The sequence below is a fragment of the Ursus maritimus genome, unplaced genomic scaffold (assembly GCF_017311325.1).
Source record: "Ursus maritimus isolate PB19 unplaced genomic scaffold, ASM1731132v1 scaffold_5, whole genome shotgun sequence".
Classification (NCBI taxonomy): domain Eukaryota; kingdom Metazoa; phylum Chordata; class Mammalia; order Carnivora; family Ursidae; genus Ursus; species Ursus maritimus.
The window spans coordinates 73849465-73870057 of record NW_024426663.1 but is presented as its reverse complement, the minus strand read 5'-3'; the positions used below and the strand labels follow the sequence as shown (position 1 = coordinate 73870057).

The 20593-nt window shown below is 41.0% G+C and overlaps 1 long non-coding RNA gene across 1 annotated transcript in view; it reads left to right on the top strand.

Moving 5' to 3' along the window:
- Positions 1 to 11025: 11025 nt before the first annotated feature.
- The window catches only part of LOC121100768, a 34206-nt gene continuing 24638 nt past the window's right edge, over positions 11026 to 20593 (top strand). Inside the window, exon 1 of the long non-coding RNA XR_005832558.1 lies at positions 11026 to 14556. This is a non-coding gene — a long non-coding RNA (uncharacterized LOC121100768). The remainder of the gene's footprint in view (positions 14557 to 20593) is intronic.

Here is a 20593-nt window from a genome sequence, read left to right as displayed (position 1 = left end):
ATAATACAGGGGCACTTATTTCCATATGTAGCTTATGGGAGCTGTCTTATTTTGTTTACGCTCTGTTCTGCCAGTTCCAGAGGGAGCTACCTGACTACTTAAACATTTTGGTAACTATTCCTTCAGACTTTTTATATACAAAAACACATACATCATCTCAAGTTGAATTTGTTAGGGCCTCCTGACAGTGACCATACGGATAGGTAGAAGTTTTCATTGGTTTAATGGCCAGTTTAACTCCCAGTGTAGGTATCTAAATTAAATGTGACAGTCCAAAATGAAGTTCTCGATGAGTAGCTCATTTTATGCTCCCTAAAAGACCTGGTTTTATACTCTCTAGGAGTATTCTCTAAAACTGTGCAGAAACGTGGTAAATAGTTTCCTCTCGATGAGTCTAGTTCAAGAAAGGCTGACCAAAGGCATTGAAGAAAGGGCAAGTAGAAGGTCTAGTGCCAACTGAGAACGTAACTATTCCTGAAGTTTATTTAATTGCAGATCATTTCGTTCTTTAAGGCACCACCATTGCTGTGATACGCAGGTCAGAGAAAATAGCATTCCCAGACAGTACTGAATACCTGTTACTTTTTCATAAAAATAAGGGAGTTGGGGAGACAAGTGCTGGAGCCTCCTCTCTTAGCACTCTTACATGAGGGCCTGACGTGAGGATTGAGCACAAGCACGCTTAGTTGCTAGAAAGGAACCAGTGTACTATTTTTACACCTACTACAATTTGGTAGTATTCCAGTAGTGATTTGTGATTCTTTTTAATGAGGAAAACCCAAAAATCATAAAGAAATAACCTAAAATTATAGACTCTTATCATTCAAAACGGCCACATAATGACATTTTGGTAGATTTTATTTAAGTGCATTTTTTTCTACCCATATATCTTTCTCATTCTTTTTTCTCTCCTTTTTTAAAAATTTCCTTTCCTAACACATTAGAATAATGCCATAAATACTGTTTCTTACTTTACTTTGCTTGTGTAACATTATACATGAGCATTTTTCCTGTCCTTATTATCTAAAACATCATTTTAATGTATATTAAATGGCCCGCCATGTGTATAAGCTACAGTTTATGTAGTTATCCGATCTGTTGTTCGACATTTAGACTATTTCCATTTTTTTGACATACTAAAGAACTCCTTGGTGGCATATCTTTGTATCTCTAACCCATGGACCACATCTGTCAGTACTTTATTAGTATAGATTACTAGAGGTGGGATTACATAAGAAGTATGAAGATTGATTTTCCATTTTTATCTTTAATGGGATTTTATTATAAAAATCATAGTTGCCCATAGTTAAAAAAAAAACTTCCTGTTTTGCCAGTCTCACTGCCCACTTCCCAGAAGTGCCTACCTAACTACTTGGAAGCTTTTGGTCTGTACCTTTGCAGATATCTTATGTAAATACATACACACACATACACATGCCTTTTTGTGTATGTTTATTTATTTATATGTTCATTTATTTTTAAGTAGGCTCCATACCCAACGTGGAGCCCAACCCGGGGCTTGAACTCCAGACCCTGAGATCAAGACCTGAGCTGAGATCAAGAGTCAGACACTCAACCAACTGAGCCACCTACGTACCCCTACTTACATTTATTTTAAAGCCATTTTTGCATATGGATGAATTCTTTTCCCAAAGGCCCATATCCATTTATACCGTCACCAACAATAAAGGAGAATTCACCTGCCACAAGACAATTTCATCACCCTTTTCTCCTACTGCACATTTCATTCTCCACATTCTCCTTAACCTGGGACCAGGTTTTGGGAAGAGCGTGGGGTGAAAGAGGATTGGATACCGGAACATCACTAATTACTTGGGATATGTCACGCTAATAACTCTAGAAGGATCGAAGAGGAGAGATCTTCTGTAATTAGGAAATGTGAGAGGCACTAACACAGTATTTAAGTGTAAGGACACTGAAGTCAGACATTCATTTCCTCAACAAATATTCAGTGAGTGCCTATGATTCTAGGAACTTCGTATGCTAGGACCGTGTTGACAGTGATGAACAAGATAAACATGGTTCTTGGCTTCTTAAAGCATATTATGTTAAACAGTCAATTTTTAAAAAGCAAGAAAAGGTAATAAATTGTGAACAAGTATGGGATGAAAAATAATTGGCTTCTATTAAGAGAAAAATCAAAGATAGGACCAAACTTAGATTGAGGCATCAAGGAAGGATTCTTTGAGGAAGTGAGATTTTTTTTTTTTTGTTTTTTTAAAGATTTTATTTATTTATTTATTTGACAGAGACAGCCAGCGAGAGTGGGAACACAAGCAGGGGGAGTGGGAGAGGAAGAAGCAGGCTCCCAGCGGAGGAGCCTGATGTGGGGCTCGATCCCAGAACGCTGGGATCACGCCCTGAGCCGAAGGCAGACGCTTAAGGACTGCGCCACCCAGGCGCCCCGAGGAAGTGAGATTTGAAGTGAGTCCTTTGGAATGAGGTAGAACAAAGCAATTGAAGGAGAGAGTAAAAAATAGAAGACTCGAGTGAAAAGCATTCTGGACATGGAGAATGGCCCATGCAGCGTCCCAGAGATTGGAAAAGGATTAGCACCTTTTGGGAACCAAAGAAGATCCATGTGACCAGAGTGTTGTGGACAAGGAGAGAGTAGAATGCATTACAATTATGAGGTAGTCCTGTCACTTCTACCAGCAAAATGGCTTTGCAAACGTGTCTCCGGGGCACTGCCGTTTCCAGGCTCTACCACCCTCTTTGCCCTGGACTTCCCTGCCTCCACTCTACTCCCCTTCAAGCCACTCTTCACACAGAGCTAACATTTCTAAAACATCAGTTACATTAATTGCACCGTCTCTCTGCTTAGAACCCTTCAAAGACGTCCCAGTACACTTGAAATAAAATGTAAGTGTCTGGACTCTCAGGACAGACTAAGAGTCCTGTCCTAGTTCCACTACTTTTTGTGGTGCTCAGTTTGCTTGAGCTCAGTTTCTTCATCTTTGTAATGGGAATAAAAATAATCTACGGAACATGGGAGTGTTCACGTAAATTAAATGAGAGAATTCATGTTAAACAGCATAATTCCTGATTTGCGATAATCACATAATAAATGGTGGCTGTCATTTTTGTAATCGTTAAGAAAACGACCAGGGTTTCTATTGGAATTGTTCCAGGTAAGTTTGAATTAAAGTCAAAATTGCAGAAACCTTCCTATGAAACCCCTTCCCTTTAAATTTACTTGGAGTTCCAATAGCAGCTGTATCCCATGATCACTGGATTCAAACATAATGCCAATCTTTCTCACTTTTAATTTTTATTAGCAAAATAAGTTAATCTGTATGTTACAGGATAGGAGCAGAATCCAAAGTTGTTTTTCTGGGATTCTCTTTCTACATAGCTCTCCTGGCTCTGGCTAATCTTTTGCTTTACCTCTATTCTATGAATTTCCATCTCTTACCTTAAAAAATGTCTTCTATACCTTATTCATTACCCCAGGGGTCAGCTAACCATGTCCCGCCCACCCCTTGTTTTTGTCAAGTTTTATTGGAACGTAGCTATGGTAGACAGGCTCCCAGTCATCCCTCCCTTTTGGTATTCACATCTCAGTACAATCCTCTCTCGACTCTGGGCACCACCTGTTACTTGCTTCTAAACAATCAAATATGGCGAAGGAAATGGGATGTCACTCCCTTGGTTGTTGCATTATGTAAAATTATGTTGTGCTACCAGACTCACTGTAGAGATTTTCTCCCTTCTTGGCTTGGAAGAAGTAAGCTGTCACGTTGTGAGAGCGTCTGTGGGCAGAACCACATGGTGAGGGACCGTGGGTGACCACTAGGAGCTGAGGGCGACCAGCATCCAGCAAGAAGCTGAGGCCCTACGCCGGCAGCCCCACGGCCACGGGAAATAAATCTACATCAACCCAAGTGAGTCAGGAAGTGGACTCTTTCCCAGTCAAGCCTGCAGATGAGAACACAGTCCCAACTGACCATGATCACAGCCTTGTGAGATTCCACGGGAAGGACTCTGACTCCTGACCCACAGTAATGGTGAGATAATAAATGTGTGTTGATTTAAACTTCTAAATGTATAGTAATTTGTTACACTGTAATGGGTGCCTAAAACAACAGCCATGCTCCTCTGTTTACAGATAGTCATATGGTCTATGATTCTTGGACGATGACAGCAGAGATGAGTAGTTGCCACAGACAGCATGTGACCCAGAAAGCCTAAAATATTTATCATGTGGCTCCTGAGAGGAAAAGTTTGCAGACGCATGCCTTAGACCTTGCTTCCCTGGGGCCTCCGTAAAGGATAGAGCAGCTGGCAGGGGTACAGAAATCTGTGAGATGGATGTGGTATATCTTTCTTTAGCAGCACTGTAGTTTTTGTTGGCCACATGGCTGTCAGTTGGAAATTATCTTTTCCATTCTCTGCAGCTCATGCAACCATGTGACTAGGTCTTGCCAGTGAAATATGAGTGGAAAGGACATTCCTCTTCAGTTTTCTTTTCACCTTTCCAGGACCAAAACATAGATCTGGAGCTGGGTCAGCTTTGACTGAGCAGACAAGGATAATGCCATAAGGGGCAGGGAGCAACAAGACAGCAGGAAGCTGGGTCCCCGCATGTCCTGTGGAGCAGGGCTGCCGTTAGGCGCTTGACGGCTGCCCTCTCTAGACCATCACATGAGGAATTCAGCGTCTTATGTGAGCAACTCTATTTGGGATCTGTTTAATTCAACAGCTTAGCTTAGAGCCTAACTAATATGGGGGCTATATGATTTTAATTGGCCAGTTGTTTAGAGCGTTGATATTTTAAAGAGACATGAATGTTTTATGGCACAGAGTTCAAAATACGTATACATGTTAAGGAGAAAATGGGAAGCATTTAAAAATCTTTTGCTTGTAACCTGCAACTTCAGTCTAAGCCCTCAGAGCTACTGGGAATATATATTCACCCTCCTCTCCCAACGTGCCTCCGCGGAAGGAAAAGTTCAAGAAGCCATGGGTGTATATCGTAAATTTCCCCCCAAAGTCTTTACAGAATCCTTTTTCCACTGCTGGGGAAGAGGGCCAGGACAATTCTGACTTGTTCAGGCTCATTAGTCAGAAGCTGCTCAGGAATTAGAATTTAAGTTTCAGATGAGTCCATTTTGCTTCCCTGAAACTTTGATTTTTGTCATCATTATGCAAATAGTTCTACTCGATACACCAGCCTCATTTAATGCTAAAATTAGGAACACATTAATTTGAAGGATTTTATAGTAAAGCTTAATGGCATTTATAATTTTAGAGAATTTCAAGGATTTTATCATTGCTTCTTCTCTGCCTCCCCCCCCAACACACGTACTTTTGAAGCTTTTAATAGTCTTTTGCTTTTCTCTGAGGTGTAAGGTTGTACTAGCTGATTGAAGGCCTACAATTTAAATCCAAGCGATGGCAGTTCCCACAGCCCGCTTTGTTTGTCGTATTTGAAATGGAAAGTTATTCGTTTTTATTTCAAAAGAAATAGTCTGCAAAGACAAGACAGTAGAAGCAGGTCCTGTCTCAAAATCTGTAAGGAAGAGGAGAATGCTGTGGGATTAGTCAAACCAGCAGGAAAAATAATGAATATATAATAAGGTTCCCTTCGTAAAAACCAGAGTTCAGTCATTTTTAGCGTCTTTTAATGAGAATCTGAGAATCTCATTTTCTAAATGACTTGGGTTTTTAAACTATCTTTTCTTCAAAGGAATCCAGGTAAAGGACAGAAGGGGAAAGCAGTTAATAGCAAATGTAACAGTTGTACTTATTTCTGGAACTGAGTTTTAAAGAACACAAGACATCCCACCTGAATTGTGTAAGGAAAAGTCAGTAATAAGGTTGTTCTCATCTGTAATAAATGAGATTTGCTGCGAGGCGTGGAGCTCGGTGATTTCTCAAGGTCTCTCCCCATCCCTCCTTGCCTCTGATCCTGCTACATTTCCTTTGTGCTTTGTTTCCAGTCCACCTCTCATGTTCTTCCTGCCGGGTTCTTCCAGATTCTTCTTCCAGGCTCCTTAGGAACAAAGCAAGAAGCCATCCCCAGAAACAGGCTGCCGTGTCCCTCCCACCTTGGAAGCTTCCGCATCCCTCCCTGTCCAGAAATGTGGTTATGCTCTGGCAGCAGAGCACGGTAATTTTCCAAGTGATCAGAGAAAGGAGTGACTCATACGTCCCCAGCCGTGTGCTCTACTTGGCAGTCCAGCCTCTCGCTCTATTACACGCTGATGTCAGTAATCCTGCGAGCATCAGGGTCCTTAGGACATACTGGCTGAGTGAATTAACAGTGTACATAACTAGTTTTTCTCCCCATGCCTCTCTTATTTGCACAGTACCATCTGACTTCTTAAAAACAAACAGAACCATCATAAATCTCACATTTACAAGAGTACTTCTCAAACTGACTTAGCAGTGCATGGGGGCATCCCACAGGTGAAGAGCCACATCTGTTCTGGGGAGGATCTCCTGAAAGTCACCTAGCAGATGTTCATGGGCAGAATAATAGCCCACGAACCTGCTAGAGACCCAGCTCTCTCCCATCCAGAATGCTCGATCCAGTTCTCCCACTGCTGTGAAATTTATGATGGTCATGAAGATGACCTAGACATGCTCCTGGTACCTGTGCTCTGAAGGCTGGAAAGCAATGACATTCCTACCCAGTTCAGAGATGATTTACGGGCCAGGGGCAAATGCGGTGCTCCGGAAAGGCATCAGCAACCTTCTTACATACAGGTCTATGATACGTATGTATGGATTTTGTGAGCTCGTCACCCAGATTTTCATCTCCTGTGGGAGAGTGTGTCTTGATTAAAGACACAGACAGACACATACACTGCATAGAAAGAGGCTTTCCTCACTCAAGTGGGGCAATTCAATGACACAGTTTTAGACAAGTCTCCCCTTACCTGGCATAGATTGTTCCAGGTTATCACAAATACGCAGGCTAAGCAAAAACCCAAAAATGTTCACCTAGTTACTGCAGAACGCAAGGAAAGATGCAGAAAAGCCGTAAAGCAACGTTTTAATTAAAAATGTCCCAAGGCCACCAACCGTGTCTTTAGATGTAGCGTCCAATGTGAGGGATCAGTTTCTGCTGGATAGAGTGATGCTTTAGAACATCCAGCTTTTCTCCCTCGCTGTCAGCGTTTTGGGGTTTCTTCCTGCACAGTATGTTCTGTACTTGTGTGATCCCGGGTGATCAGGGGAGTAATCAAAAGTCAGCAAGTTTGGCTGCATGCATCTACTTTCTGGACTCGCTGATTACCCAGCGCAGACACGCCTCTCCCCGCAGGCCTGGAGGACTCTGGGAACGGCCGCCTTTGCTAGGTGTGCTGCGAGCCTCCCTCGTACGTATGGGTCTGTGATCTTGCTCGGTTCTGCCGCGCCGGCTTAATTAAGTGTGTTGATAGGTGCCCTCAGCGGATGGGCCAGGAGCGTGTAACCACCATCTGTGGGGTTATTCCTTCAGGCACTCTGTGGGAATCTGCCCAAATGTACTGATCTCACACTGCAGTGTTCTCTACTGGCTTCCAGGAACCACTCCTCCCAGCTCTGAGCTTCCTGGATCATTTTCCTTGGCTTAATGCTATTCCCTTAAATGCATTTATACTTTTGGATCCCTTTTCTTTACATTACTTTCAGTTAAACTCATAGTCTGGGTAATCTGAAAGACATTTTAATTCTTTTTTTTTTTTTAAGTAGAAATCCTCAACAGGGTTTATGTTAAAACAAAAAGTTTCAGCATTCTTAAATGCTAATGTCATTCTCCTTTAGCCCTTTTTCTACCCTACTTCAGCCTTTGATGCAATTTTATGTATATCTCTTTACTTTTTTTTAGATTTTACTTCCAGGAGAGTTACCATACAGTGCTGTATTAGTTTCAGGTGTACAATAGAGTTATTCAGCATTTCCGTACACCACCCAGTGCTCATCACAGCAAGTGCACGCCTTAGTCCCCATCACCTGTTTCCCCCGTCCCCCAGGCCACCTCCCATCGTTTGTTCGCTCTTGTTAAGAGTCTGTTTCTTGGTTTGTCTCTCTCTCTCCCTTTTTTTCCTTTGCTCATTTGTTTTGTTTCTTAAATTCCACATATGAGTAAAATCATATGATTCTTGTCTTTCTCTGACTGATTTATTTCATTTAAGATTATACTCTCTAGCTCCATCCATGTCAGGCAAATGGCAAGATTTCATTCTTTTGTATGGCTGATTAATACTCCATTGTATATATATGACATCTTCCTTACCATTCATCCATTGATGGACACTCAGGCTGCTTCCATAATTGGCTACTGTAGATAATGCTGCAAAAACTTAGGAGTGTATGCATCCCTTTGAATTAGTGTTTTTGTATTTTGGGGGGTCAATACCCAATAGTGTGATTACTGGATCGCGGGGTGGTTCTATTTTTAACTTTTTGAGTAACCCGCATACTGTTTTCCAGAGTGGCCGCAGCAGTTTACAATCCCACCCACATCCTGGCCAACAGCTGTTGTTTCTTGTATTTTTTATTTTAGCCATTCTGACAGGTATGAGATGATATCTCACTATGGTTTTGACATGCATTTCGTTGATGATGAGTGATGTTGAACATCTTTTCATGTGTCTGTTTGCAGTCTGTATGTCTTCTTCGGAGAAATGTCTATTCTTCTCCCGCCCATTTTTTAATTGGATTATTTGCTTTTGGGTGTTGAGTTTTTTAAGTTCTTTATGGATTTTGGATACTAGCCCTTTATCAGGTATGCCACTTGCAAATATCTTCTCCCATTCCATAGGTTGCCTTTTAGTTTTATTGGTTGTTTCCTTTACTGTGCAGAAGCTTTTTATTTTGATGTAGTCCCAGTAGTTATTTTTGCTTATATTTCCCTTGCCTCAGAAGACCTATCTAGAAAAATGTTGCTCCGGCCAATGTCAGAGACCTTACTGCCTGTGCTCTCTTCTAGGATTTTTATGGTTTCAGATTTCATTTTTTGTTTTTTTAAGATTGATTGATTTATTTTAGAGAGCACACACGTGCATGTGAGTCACGGGAAAGGGAGGGAGAGAGAATCTTTAAGCAGACTCCCCACTGAGCGAGGAGCCCATTGCAGGGTTGATCTCTTGACCCTGTAATCATGACCTGAGCCAAATCCAAGAGTCCAGTGCTTAATTGACTGAGCCACCCAGACACCCCTCAAGTCTCATATTTAGATCTTTAATCCATTTTGAGTTTATTTTTGTGTATGGTGTACAAAACTGGTCCAGTTTCATTCTTTTGCATATAGCTGTCCAGTTTTCCCAACACCATTTGTTGAAGAAACTGTCTTTTTCCCACTGGATATTCTTTTCTGCTATGCTGAAGATTAATTGACCATATAGTTTTGGGTTTATTTTTCTGTTCCATTGATCTATATCCATTTTTGTGCCAGTACCATAGTATTTTGATTACTATAGCTTTGTAACACAGCTTGAAGTCTGGAATTGTAATGCTTCCAGCTTTGCTTTTCTTTTTTTTCTTTTTCTTTTTTTTTTTAAAGATTTTATTTATTTATTTGACAGAGAGAGAGACAGCCAGCGAGAGAGGGAACACAAGCAGGGAGAGTGGGAGAGGAAGACGCAAGCTCCCAGCAGAGGAGCCTGATGTGGGGCTCAATCCCAGAATGCTGGGATCATGCCCTGAGCTGAAGGCATATGCTTAACGACTGAGCCACCCAGGTGCCCCCCAGCTTTGCTTTTCTTTTTCAAGATTGCTTTGGCTATTTGGGGTCTTTTGTTGTTCCATACAAATTTTAGGGCTGTTTGTTCTAGCTCTGTGAAAAATGCTGGTGGTATTTTGATATGGATTGCATTAAATGTTTAGATTCCTTTGGGGAGTATAAACATTTTAACAATATTTGTTCTTCTAATCCATGAGCATGGAAAGTCTTTCCATTTCTTTGTGTTGTCTTCAATTCTTTCATAAATATTTTACAGTGTTCAGAGTACAGGTCTTTCACCTCTTTGGTTAGGTTTATTCCTAGGTATCTTATTATTTTTGGTGCAGTTATAAATATAATTGTTTTCTTAATTTCTCTTTATTAAAACGTCTCCTCGAGCAAGGGAAACAAAGGCAAAAATAAACTACTGAGATGACATCAAAATAAAAAGCTTTTGTATGAAGGAAACCATCAAGAAAACAAAAAAGCAACCTACGAGATGGGAGAAGATATTTGCAAATGATATATCTGATAAGGGATTAATATCCAAAATACATAAAAAACGTATACAGCTAAACACCAAAAGCACAGTCTGATTAAAAAATGAGCAGAGGACCTGAATAGACATTTTCCCAAAGACATCCAGATGGCCAACAGACACGTGAGAATATGCTCAACATCACTCATCGTTGGGGGGATGCACATCAAAACCACAATGAAATATCACCTTACACCTGTCGGAATGTCTAAAATAAAAAAGACAGGAAATAACAAGGGTTGGTGAGGATTTGAAGAAAAAAGAACACTTGTTCACTGTTCGTGGGAATATAAGTTGGTGCAGCCACTGTGGAAAAGAGTATGGAGGTTCCCCAAAAGATTAAAAATAGAAATACCATATGATCCAGGAATTCCACTACTGAGTATTTACCAAAGGGAAACAAAAAAAAGACTGATTCAAAAACATATTTGTACCCCTATGTTTATTGCAGTATTATTTACAACAGCCAAGATAGGGAAGCAGCCAAGTGTCCATCAATAGATGAATGGGTAAAGAAGATGTGGAACAGTGGAATATTGCTCAGCATTAAAAAGGATGAAGTGTTGCCATTTGTGACAGCATGGATGGATCTGGAGGGTGTTATGCCAATTAAATACGTCGGATTGAGAGAAACAAATACCAGATGATTCCATTCATATGTGGAATCTAAGAAGAAAGAAGAAGAAGAAGCAAAAAGCAGAATCAGACCTATAAATACAGAAAGCAAACTAATGGTTGCCAGAGGGGATGTTGGGTGGGTGGGCAATGGGCGAAATGAACGAAGGGCAGCGGGAGATACAGGCTTCCGGTTATGGAAGGAATAAGTCACGGTAATAAAAGGCACAGCATAGGGAACACAGTCAGTGGTGTGGTAATAGTGTATGGTGACAGATGGTGGTTACACTTGTGAGCACAGCATAATATATAGAGAAGTTGAATCACTATGTTGTACACGTGAAACAATGTAAAGTCATGTCAGCTGTACTCAAATCAATTTTTTTCTAAAATTTAAAAAAATGAAATATTGTTGGCCATGTTTACCAGTGAACAGATTACTGTAAAAAGACCCTATTTGAACATGGTAATCCCCTCTTGCAGTCCCTGCTTTCACTCCATGAGTTGGAATGCTAGTGGAACCAGGGATCCTCCAGGGTCTTTCTCCACCTTAGTAAAACATTATTGTTTTAGTTATATGCCATATAGTTGGCAGGAACTAGTGATACTCCAAAATTGGGGGTGAAGCAGAGGTGTATAGGGGAAGAGGGCGGGAGGGTTGTTCTTAATCCTTAAGAGTGAATGAACCATGTGTTCTAAGAGAGCTTTATCAAGCTCTGAAAGGTGATAATAAAGTGTCACTTTGTTTCCTATTTGCTATCAGTTTTTCTGTATGCAGCTCTCTTGGGAGTGTCAAAAGTTGAGGAGTGATTGACAGGACAAGATTCGGGCACTTGGGGGTTCTCTAGTCAAGTGCCATTAAATGCAATCACACTTTACTCTCTGTCCCTCACAGCTCCTCTTAGCAGATCTTATTTTTCAGTGGTAAACATGTTAGAGAGCCGTGGACAAAAATATGTAAGGCATCATTTAAACCTTTCAATTCTCATGTAGGCACTGAGTAAGAGAAGAGGTCTTTAAAATCAATGGCTGATTCTCACTGAAGAAGACCAGCTTGACACTTGTAGCCCTCCATTCTAAATAAACAAAATACCCCCTTCTCTGAAGACAGAGGGGAAACGTTGCTGAGTCTGTTTCAAAGGCTCATTGGTGGAGAACCTGCCCCAACAGAGCGGTGAGAGCAGTTCCCTGCAGGGTGGAAATTGACCTCACCCTCACCTTCCTCTACGTTTCCGAGAACTTGAACTTCAACCTCTCCCTCCACTTCCCTAGGAAGCTAAGGAGGAATGAACTTTTGGTAGCCTGACAGGACTCTGCCTTCTGGCCATTTGCTGAATTTGTGGAAGGACAAGAACAATCAAAAACAGTGCTCCTCTCATTCCAGACCAAGCGTTTACAGCGCAACACAGCCAAGTAGGAAACCAAGCAAAAAAGTGTGTGAGATATTAACCGACTGATCAAGTTACCCTTATGTGGTACAGGAACAGATGACCAATACACTTCAGGGCTACCCTTGTGCCTCCTCATCTAAATGTGTTTATCTGCAAGCAGGTCTGATTCACATCATCCGAAACCCACAGGATTTGCTTCAGGCAGGGGAATGAATGAATGAAAGACTTCTTCCATATGTTAGTTTCACTTGGAGGTATTTAACCCATCCCTATGTGTATCAAGAGCAGAGCAAGCTGATTCTGCCATGCCAAGCTGTTTCTGCCTCTGACCGTTAATCACTTTCATCCTGAAACCTATGTAAGTGCTCATTGGTTGGAACTTTATCCATAAAATGTGTCCTCGGCAGGACAAAAAAATACTCTCATTGCATTAGTGACGTTGAGCTTTAAAGACCTTGCAATGCTTCAGTTCCTTGCAGGGGTCTCTGAAATGTCCCAGGGTATGTTTGGGACTAATTAAACTTGCTTGCCTTTTTCTGCTTCTCCTTCAGGACTGCCGTTGTGGGGGAGGAGAGCCAGATGGCAGGAGGGTTCTCTCCTAGACTAATCCCCATGTCCACAGATTTTTGCCCCCTCCAGCCACGGCTTACTCCCAGCTTTCTCCCTACCTGAATCAGCCGCAGTGCCAGGACCAGCAGAGTGGGAGGGGCAGACCCCCAGGAACCTAACCTTTACACAGAGAGACTCTTCAGACCTCGGAGAGCAGTACCCACGATGCCCAGACAGAACCCTGCTGTGTTGTGTGGGCTTTCTGCTACAGAAATCCAATAACCAAATGAAGACATCAGCAGTTGCTTCGCATGTATACCCATATTTCTGAATCACTTATTTTTTTTTAAAGGAAACGAGTAAGAGAAAGGAATGGACAGAGATTTTTGTGTGCTTTTTAAAGGGGGCTATTTAAGCAATGATTGATTTGGGTAGCCTTATGATTATGATACTCAAATAGGATGCTGGGCAGGACCTTAGCTGGGTGACTCTGTTTGCTCATTCATTCACTCATTTATATGTTTATCCACCAACTATTTAATAGGTCAGCAAGTGGGGTCCTGCTGGAACTCCTCTTCTACTTGAGTATCAGGATCTGCAACAAAGGCATTTTCCTGGGTCCCCAGGAAGAGGCTGATTGGGAGGCAAAGAGGCTTTCCCCAGGAATGCCTCCAGCAGCTTTCTGGTGGTAGGGAAAGGTGGGGAAACATCCCTGTGAGCTACAGTGGGTCGGTCACTGGTCAGTTACAGCGTTACCTTCAGCTTCAGCTCCCCGGTTAATGAGACTGTCAATGAATAAGTAAAACAGTATGGTTCTGGTAACAAAGACTAATTGCCTGCCTGCTTTGTCGCCTAGCATGCTAGGTACCAGCAAAATAAATAAGACAGAATCTCATCTCCGAGGCCTTAAGGCCAGGTGGAGCGTCACCCAGCTTGATGGGACAGCAGGTGCAACACCGACTACCACTAGTGACACACTGCGGACGTGTAGCAGCTCACACGTTACCAAGCCCTTTCACACTCCCTATGGGATCCCCGCAGTAGTCTTGTTTAGTACATTAAATAGGTGTTACTTACACCGCGCAAATGAATAAGCTTAAACTGAGACACGCAAGTCTCAGGTGCGCTCAGAATTTCTAACCCCCAGTTCAGGGCTCTTGGAGATCAGGTTTTGCCTCTCGGCTCCGAATGTCCCCTTCAATACCTGCTCTGAAGTAACGATTGGAATCCCTTTAAGCTCTTCTTAACAGTGATCACCCTGTTAAGCTTTCTCAGTGGAGGGCACTGGAGGAACAAGACAGGAGGAAGGGGCTTCTGTAGGTTCCGCCAGCTGCCCTGTGGGTCACTCGTGGGGTATGAGGACATCTGGTGATGCTCCGCCCCAGCCGTAGGTCCAGAGCACTCAGGCCTTGGGTGACCTTGCAGTCCTGGCCTAGCCTGGTGAACACTTTTCCATGGTTCTCCCAACACAGACAGTGCATACTCTAGGCCTCCTGCCCAGAGCCTTACCTTCAGCCCCTCCACAGGCCAACTCACTTGCGCCATGATTCCCTCTGCTCATATGCCCCTTCCCCTTCAGGTCTGCCCTCCTGACACACCAGGTGCGCCAGGCCTCCTACAAACAGTGGCACTCCCTGTGCACCTGTACCCATCTGGTCACTGGCTGAGGCTTACCTGCTTTCTAGAGGGTTGCTTCCTGCTCTCCCCGGGACTGTGGACCAGCTCTGACCTGGAAATGCAGCAAACTTCTCTTCCGTCCAACAGACTTCAACTCTACTTTCTCCAACCAGGTATGAACCTTAGCCTTGGAGAGGGGGCTGCTCTTCCAGGGTGATTCTTTGAGTACTCTCCCTCAGCCCTATGGTACCCTATAAAGTTCTCTTTTATAGTTAATGTTTTATCATTACTTAATGATTTTTTATGTGAGATGTCCCTTATTTAAATCACTGGTTAGTTTCTGTCTCCTGATTGGACCCTGACTGATAGACTCACTAGCGGTTGGTGTGGAGTCACAGACAAGGAAAAAGAAGTAGAGTTTCTTGCATCTTTGACCAGTGCAGTCATCTGCCTACTTTGATGCCTGACACACTGAAGGTCCTGAATAAGGACTAATTAACCAAGCATAATTTAACTTATTAACACTCCTACTTGACTGGAAGCAGTCGCAGCCCACAGAGAGATCCGACATGCAGGGTAGAGTCAGGACTTTGTTTATATATGTGTCTGTTCATTCATTTGCTCAAGAAAGTTGATTTTCTGTTTAGGTGATCTGTCCATTGATGTAAGGGGAGTGTTAAAGTCCCCTACTATTATTGTATTATTATCAATGAGTTCCTTTATGTTTGTTATTGTTTTATATATTTGGGTGCTTCCATGTTGCGTGCATAAATATTTTACAATACTTAGATCTTCTCATTGCGGTAAAGTTGATCAAATGCCAGTTAGGAGCAGCAGCACTGGCCCTCAACTGGGAGACCAAGTAAATGGTTGTTACTAGAAGACAGGTTAAAGGAACATTCTGGAAACAACATGGAAAGACCCAGAAGGAACTAGGGAGATATCAAGTGTGGTCTAACCACTCGTGAGGTTCAGAGAAAATAAGTGACTTATCTAAGGTCATTTGGCCTCTTGTGGGCAGTGCCTGGAGCAGAAAGCTGGTCTCATGATCCTTTGTCTGAATCCTTACCATAAATGGCATTGTATTGCTTCTTCCAGTGGGGTACAAAGGGTTGGTGGTAGAAACTGCCCTCTAAATACCCCAAAACGTGGTTATCTCTTACCTAGTAGTTCAAAAGAATCTTGGAAATCCCAAGAAATTCCCCTGCCAATGCTATTACCTTTGGGAAGCAGCTAGCAGTCTGTCGAATATGCTGGTTCGTCACTTGTTAAGGTAATTAGCCACATGTTAACTATCAGCATCCCAGACTTGTGGGGCAAAGCAAAATATACCCTGTCCTACCCTCCTCAAAGCATCACTGGTTTCTCTGAGGTCGTCTTACATAAAACCTCTCCATCACTCCTTTATAATATCTGTGGCTCCATCGTGCTAATGATTTTCCTTTATCATGTTGGTTTACCTAGCAAGACATTTTGCTATTTCCAGTCAGATGTTTTCCAGGGAGCCAAGGCCTATCTTATGTAGTGGAGGAGAGCCAACAGAGCGAGTTCCACACACTTCTCTGAAGCTTCCCCAAAAGCATGACTTCTAGCTTGAATCCTACAATGAACGTATGGACATTTGTGACATATTGTGTATCATTAATTTCTCATCAACAGATGGGTCACATATGAGCCAAGGAGGAGTGTGGATGTAGCAAGAGCTGTGTGAACTAAGTCAAGCCATGTTTAGAATGTCTTTGTTGGCTGTCATTGGGAAGCAGCCCATGTTGATTAATTGATTTGGGATGTGCATACGCTTCTATGATGGGAAGCAAAAGAAGACACGTGGGTGCAGAGAAAATAGGCTTGCCTGTGAGCGGCCTAGGAGAGGCCAGATGCTCTGCAAGGGGTTCCAGTGAAAGGAGAGGTGCACTCTGCAGGCTGGCCCGGACTGGAGATACATCTTGTTGAGAGTTGCAGGTGCACGGGAAATAAAATTTCTCTCACTGGGGAATCCGCTACCGTGAGGACGGCTCTATTTACCTGGCCCAGCAATGTCAGTGAGAAAGGACACTGCCACGATTTGCAAATGCTTGGGCTGTGCACTTCATAGCTAGGGCTTGCTCTAAGAGCACCTCCCGGCCCAATGGTTTTCTTTGAAGCCACAGCTTTGCTTTCTTCCAACGCCCCCTCTCTCAGTTTTTGCATTTGTACTGTTCTAGAGATCTAAGGTTTCCTCTGGAAATATGCTTGTTTTACTTGTGTCTTATTCATTCATCCAAGAGGCACTGTGCTAGACTCTGGGAATACAACAGCTCCTGATGGGACTTCCTTGTTAGCCAAGACCTCATCACCCTCTCCTAACACTGGGACCGGGTTCTGTAAATAGAGACATTCAGAATAGTGGACTTCTAGAGCTGGGCTGTTATTATGTTTGAAGGAAAACAGTTCCAGGGCTCTAGTCCAGCAGCTGGATACATCTCAGGCCTTGGAATGGTATAGCTTACTGCATTGCAGTGCACCCCTAGATGTTGAGATCCAGCTGTCTTTCTGAAAACTAAATATTAAAAGAAAAAAAAGAAAACCAAACCTAGGAATTATTTTCTGTTTTTCGTTAAATGTGTTGAGATTGAGTTTACATGCAATAGTCATTAAAGATGACTGTACCTTCAGTAAGTTTTGACATATATGTACATCGATTCACGTAAACACCATTACAAAAGATATAGAACATTTCACCTCCTGAAAGATCTCCTGTCTCTTCCCGGTGTGGTCCCAGGCAACCACTGATTTATTGTCTTTTTTAGATTCGTTTTGCCTGTCCTAGAAGAATCTTATGTCAATACAGTATGTCCCTTTTGTACCTCACTTCTTTTGTTCAGCATATTTTAAAGATTTATCCATGTTGTGGTATGTGTGCAAAGTTTGTTCCTTTTTATAGCTGAAGAATATGCCATCGGATGCATGTGCCCCAAAATGTTTATCTTTTTATCACTTGATAAGGAACCTTGGATTATTTCCGGTTTGGGTTTATTATGAGTAAAGCCGCTATGAACACTTGTGTCTGTCTTTGGTTTTGATTTTTCTTATGGAAACGCCTAAGAACTAAGGAATTGTATGGAAAATGTTTCACTTACAAGAAATTGCCAAACTGTTTTCCAGAATAGTTGTACCGCTTTACACTCCCACCATCCATCCATCAGGTTCTCACTGATTTGCATCCTCATCAACACTTGGTATTATCAGTCTTTCTAATTTTAGCCCTTCTAGAGGTGTCGTGGTTTTAATTTGCATTTTCATGATGGTTAATGCTATTGAGCAATTTCTCTTGTGCTCCTTGGCCATTTATATATCTTCTTTTGAGAATCGTCCTTTCAAATATATTGCTTGTTTTTTTTTTATCGTGGTGATTGTCTTCTTAATGTTGATTTGTAACAGTTCTTTATATTTTCTGGAAATACCTCCACTGTTAGTTGTATTTACCACATATATTTTCTCCTTGTCAGTGGCTTGCCTTCCAAAGGCAGAGTGTTTACTTTTGAAAAGGTCTACTCTTCGCAGTTCTTCTCTGTTATGGTTCATGCTTTCTCTGTCCTAAGAAATCTTTGCCTTCTTCAAACTCACATTTTCTCCTGTACTTGCTTTTAAACATAAAAGCTAAAACTATAATTTATTTTAAGGTAATTTTGACAAATGATACGGGATAAAGGCCAAGGTTCATTTTTTTCTAAATAGATATCCAGTTTGCCAATATCATTTATTGAAAAGAGTATCTTTTTCCCCATTGAATTATCTTAACACCTTTGTCAAAATCTATTGACCATTGATTATGAGGGTCGATTTTGGACTCTTTACGTGGTCTCATATTCTTACACCAAACCCACACTGCTTGATAACTGTAGCTATATAGTAACTCATGAAATAAACTTCATTATAATTTTTCAGGATTGATTAGGATATTTTAGAGCCTTTGTATTTCTAAATTTTAGAATTAACCTGTCGGTTGGTACAAAGGAAAAAAACCTATGGGATTTTGACTGAGACTGCATTCAATCTATAGATCAGTTTGGAAAGAATTCACATCTTAACAATAGTGAATTTCCACTTGTTCTTTAATTTCTCTCAGCAATGTTTTGTCATTTTCAGTGCACAAGTCTTTTACTCATCTTATTAAATTTATCTCTTAGGGTTTCATTTTTTAATGCCATGTTAAATGGTATTTTTTTATATTAAACTTTCTAATTCTTCACTACTAAGATCTAAAAATACAACTGATACTTGTATTTTAATCTTGCTTCCTGTCAACTTGATACACTTGTTTCTTAGTGCTGGTAACTTTTTGAGGATCCCTTTGGATTTTCTGCACATGTGATCATGCAGTCTGAGGAAAACGACAGTTTACTTCTTCCTTTCTGATCTCTATGCAGTTTTTTCTTATTGCACTAGCAGTGACCCCAGGGATGAGAACAAATAACATTGCCTTGTTCCCTATTTTAGGAGGAAAGCAAGTCTGTCTTTCTTTCTTTCTCTCTCTCATTTCCTTCCTTCCTTCCTTCCTTCCTTCCTCCTCCTCCTCCTCCTCCTCCTCCTCTTTTTCTTCTTCTTCTTCTTCTTCTTCTTCTTCTTCTTCTTCTTCTTCTTCTTCTTCTTCTTCTTTTTCTATCTATCTATCTATCTATCTATCTATCTATCTATCTATCTATCTAAATTCCAATCAGTTAACATAGAGTGTAATATTAGTTTCTAGCATACAATACAGTGATTCACCACTTCCATATAACACCCGGTGCTCACACAAATACACTCCGTAATTCCGATCACCTGTTTAACTCATCCCCCTCCCCCCCTCCCCTCTGGTAACCATGGATTGGAAAGCAAGTCTTTAAACCATGAAGTATCATATTAGTTCTAAGTTTTTGGTATATGTCATCCATGAGATTGAGAGAGTTCTTAGATTGCTAAGAATTTTTATCATGAATTAATTTGACAAGTGTCTTCACTGCACTTACCAAGAAGAAAATGTTTTTATTTCTCCTTTATTCCATTAATATGATAGATAACATTGACTGATTTTTTGAATGTTCAACCACACTTCCATTCCTGGGATTCAATCCAAATTTGATACTCTGTGTTGTGTAGGATTAGTATTTTTTTAAGTTAACAGACTTGACCGTAAAGTCATGTGAGTTTTATTTGTGGCAAATGGTTTAGTGGCACAGTGAGTTTCTTTATGTTTTTGAATTATCCATGAGTCAACTTTGATCATTTGTTTCTTTAAAGGCATTACGCATTTCCTCCAGACTCTCAAATTGATGGCCGTAATGTTATTCATAATAATTCCTTTGCAACTTTTTAATATCTGTAGAGTCTGTGGTGATATTCATCTTTTATTTCTAATATTGGTAATTTGTGTCCTCTCTCTTTTTTCTTGATAATTCAGATGAAAGCGTATCAGTTTTATGGATCTTCTTAAAAACTCAGCTTTTAGATTAATAGATTTCTACACTAATCTTTATTAGTATTTTTCTTTTTTCTGCCTCTTTGGATTTTATTTATTTATCTTTCTCTTGCTCCTTAAGATAAAAGCTTACGTTAATCCTTGTAGATCTTCTTTTGTAATATATAAGCATTTAATACTATATATTTCTCTGTAAGCACTGCCTTAGCTGCAGCTCACAAATTTGACACATTTTGTTTTGAATTTTATTCAATTTAAATTTTGTTCAGGAGTACGTTGTTTAATTTTTCAAATATTTGGGGGTTTTCCAAAAATCTTTTATTACTTTCTAGCTGAATTCTGGTACGGGCCAAGAATATACTTTGGATGATTTCTGTTTTTTCATAATTATTTAAAAATTCGATGGGCCTCAAAATTGGCTATCTTGGAGAATATTCTATTGCCTTTGAGAAGAATGTGCATTTTGACATTATTGGATGTAATGTCCTATAAATCTCATGTGGGTCAAGTTGGTTGATATGTTGTTCAGATCAATTACTCTTACCGATTTCTGCCTACTTGTCCTATCAGTTACTAACAGAGGAGTGTTAAAATCTCCAACTACAATTGTGGATTTGTATATTTCTCCCTTTAGGTCTATCAGTTTTTGCCTTATTTGTTTTGAAACTCTGAGGTTAAACACATACACATTTAGGATTATTGTGTCATCTTGGGGAATTGACCCCTTTATCATTATGTAAAGCCCCTCCTTATCTCTGGTTACATTCCTT